General features: G+C 38.8%; 1 pseudogene; it reads right to left on the bottom strand.

Moving 5' to 3' along the window:
• The window catches only part of LOC102496880 (signal transducer CD24 pseudogene), a 23,028-nt pseudogene extending 21,797 nt beyond the window's left edge, over nucleotides 1–1,231 (bottom strand).
• Nucleotides 1,232–3,876: the final 2,645 nt, after the last annotated feature.

Here is a 3,876-nt window from a genome sequence, read left to right on the forward strand (position 1 = left end):
GCACACATGCACTCTGAGAATTTTTTTAATGAATTATTTTATTTATTATTATTTTTTAATTTGATCAGAGAGGGATGGGGGTGGGGAGGAGTGAAAAAGCAAGCCACCAAGTCTGGGACTCGAACCACGGTTGGCCATGTGGGAGTCCAGTTCCTTTTTTTTTTTAAGAATTATTTTATTTATCTTTATTTATTTATTTATTTTAATTTGATCAGAGAGGGACAGAGTGAAAGAGAGAGAGTAGTATTAATATGAACAGTTAGGGTTAGGGCAATAAAACAGCCCAAGATAATGAAGGGAGGTCAAAAAGGGGAAAATCAAATCATACATATTACTTTGATAATGACTAAATGAAGAGAATGTCACTTATTTAGAAGAGGAGAGATTATTTCAGGAAAAATTAAAAGCTAGTTAGATTATTATGAAAAGCCACTAAAAATGGCAATAAAAACTTTCATATAGGTGGTATAACAATTACATAATTTTGCCTAAATACTCATCTATCTTTACTGAAAAACTGATGCAATTTTTACCCTAAATATTTCTGAAATTAAGAAATTTTCTGATTTTCCATTTCTTTTTTTATTAATTATTTTATTTGATTTATTTACTTATTTATTTATTTATTTATTTATTTTAATTTGACCAGAGAAGGACAGAGTAGGGTACAGGGTGGGAGAGAAAGAGGGAAAGTGAGAAAACAACCCTCCAGGTCCGGGACTCAAACTACGGTCTGACTTGTGGGAGTCCAGAACCCTTAACCACCATGCCACCTGCTTTTCATTTCGAGTTGTAAATAATATTAAAAATATCCAGGGGTCAGTTAGTGGCATGCAGGTTAAGGTAGCTGGATCTCACATGGTCAACTGTGCAGTTTGAGTCCCTGACTCGACAGCTTAAGAAATAATGCCAGGTACATGTGCATGCATGCCGAAAATCCTGACAGGAGGAGAAAATGGAGGAGAAGGAATTGCAGCATGACCATGCCCATGGGGAGATAAAATATTGCGCGCTCTCTCTCTCTCTGCCTCCAATGAGTGCACATACTCTGTGGCAAAATTTAAAAAAAAAAAAAAATTCAGTGTATTTCAGCTGCATCCAGGCAATCCACTCCTGCCAGGTTCCCCATCCTCTCTCACCTCTCTACACAATTCAAGTTATTTGACTTCAATAACACTCCATATTCATCTTTATCCCCTTCCCCTACTCCCCCTTCCTTGGGCTCAACCATGACCTTTGTCTCTACAATCAATTCCAACCTTAGACAGCAGTGATTTAATGAGTTTTAACTCAATACTATGGAACCAAGCTCAATTTATCCCTCTGACTGGCCTGACTGGCCCAACTAGCCCAGTTCTGTCAAGAGCACTTTGGTCTTAGTCCACAAGTCATCAGTCTCCATCTAGATCTTCATTTATGGTAAGTGAATCCTTGATGGTCTCATTCCCTGAACTTGGATTGGCACTTTAGTACCCAGGCTTTGGAGCCTTGCAATGCTCTTGGCAGGCCCATGCCAGAGAAGAGAATCCTGCAGCACATCCAAGTCCTGAGTCAATGGTTTTATAATGCCAATCTGACTATGCTGGTTTTTCCTTTTTTTATTAATTGCCGGGGTATGTGTACTCCCCAGAGAGAGAAAGACAGGGAGATGGAAAGAGAGAGAGGAGAAAAGTACCTCCTGGGGCATGGCCAAGCTGCAATCCCTTATCCTCCATTTTTTTCATCCTGCAGGGATTCTGGGCATACATGTACATGTGCCAAGCATGTTCTTCAAGCCTCTGAGACTGGATTCAAACTGCAATGGGCTATATGGGATTCAGCTCCTTTGATCACTAGACCACAGGGTCGGCCTCATGCTGATTTTCAAATACCACACGTTTCTGGATTCTCTGTACCTGCTCTGTGCATGTCTGTTAAGAACCACCATTATTCCTACATGAGACTTTCAAAATGCATACATTCTTGTTATCTTGTACCTCATATATTATGGAATGCCCATCAGCCTAGACTTCCTCTAAATCCACCCCAGTTCCCTTGTGATAAAGGACATTTTGAAAACTTCAGTTCTGGCCAGCAGCAGGAGTAGTGATCAAGGCACTGGATCCCACATGACTGACACACCATGGTTCTAGTCCCAGACTTGGCAGCTTGAAAATCACACCAGACACTTGTGCCCAAAATCCCAAGAGAATGAAGAGAAGAATTGCAGTGTGGCCATCTCTACTGGGGCAGTTGAGGAAGGAGACTTCTCACTTTCTCTCTCTCTCTGTCTCTCTTAGGTGAGCACTTATACCCTATGGCAAAAATCTAAAACAAAAACAAACAAAAAACTCCGTTCAACTATGGTCTTACTCCTTTCCACCCTGCTAGTTCTGCTCTGAGTAACCTGTTCATACTTGATTCTATTCTGACACATCACTGAGAACTTCTGTACTGCTATTCTCTCACAACTATACCTAATAAATTTATTACATACCAGAAGCAGTATGAAAGCAAGAAAGTCTAACGAAATAGTCTAAGTTGCAAAATAGCCTCAGTATGTGACAGATTATTAGAATACCTAGACTTTTTTTACGAGTTTATGAATTCTTCAGTTCATATGAATCCTTAGGGAATTACTTAAGTTCTCCATGTAAATTAAATTATAAAATACGATAGTAAAAGCTGTGTATGTATATATTTATGTGTGTGTGTGTGTGTGTGTGTGTGTGTATATATATATTTGCAATTTTTTTATTAAGAAAATATCATGGATGTTGAGCAAAGCCTAAAAAAAATCCACAAACAGCAATGCACTGGATATACAAGTGAATAGTTAAATCAGAATAATGTAATTATGGGGTTATTTTCTTTGAAAAAATATCTATTTTGCATTTTGAAAATGAAAAGGAATTTATAATATTTATAGCATTCTGCAAGCATAGGTAACTCAGTGGAAAATACTGTAGTTAGCAATGCTTCCCTTTTTAAAGAGCTCTTCCTTAATCAAATCTTGGTTTAGCTTAGTATGGATTTTAGAACAAGCCTTCTTTTCATACATGTGTGTTTTCCAGAGACACCAAAAGGTTAACAACTGTTACATATCATCATATACTAACAGTTTGGTTTAATGGATAAGACCTGAATCAGCGATCTTAGTATCTTCCTCTTAGTTCAATGGCCCTAGCCAACCACTTTACATCACATCCAGTTTGCTTTCAAAACAAATAATAGAAATTGTTGAATTAAGAAATTATCTATAAAGTATATTTGTATTAAAAGCCTTAGGGACCAGCAGGTGGCATGGTGGTTAGGGTGCTGGATACTTTCACATGGCCAACCATGGTTCGAGTCTTGGACCTGGTGGCTTGCTTTCTCACTTTCTCTCTCTCTCTCCCTCTCTCTCTCTTTCTGTCTGTCTCTGGTCAAAATAAAAAATAAATGAATGAATGAATAAAATTAAATAAGTAATTTTTTTTAGAGGTTTTCGCTATAGGGCGCGTGCACTCGCCAGACAGAGAGAGACATAGAGACAGAAAGCGAGAAATCACCTCCCAGGAGGGATGGTCACGCCACAGTCCCTTCTCTTCCATTCTCCTCTCGGGATCTTGGGCACGCACGCACACGCACCCAGCGTGAGTTTTAAGCCACCGGGTCCAAGATGCGAACCGCAGTCGACTACGTGGGAGTCCAGCGACATAGCCATTACGCTAACTGCTGGTTCCCAATAAGTAATTCTTTTAAAAAAATAAAAAGCCTTCAGTAAAAAACAAGAATGTGAACTAACACAGTTCAGTTAGCCTACTTCTCTAGTGAAAATACATAATTTTTTTTTAGAGAGAGATTTTTGCTATAGGGCATGCATGCTCGACAGAGAGACAGAGCGATAGAAAGCAA

The sequence above is a fragment of the Tupaia chinensis genome, unplaced genomic scaffold, assembly GCF_000334495.1.
Source record: "Tupaia chinensis unplaced genomic scaffold, TupChi_1.0 Scaffold000479_1, whole genome shotgun sequence".
Lineage (NCBI taxonomy): Eukaryota > Metazoa > Chordata > Mammalia > Scandentia > Tupaiidae > Tupaia > Tupaia belangeri.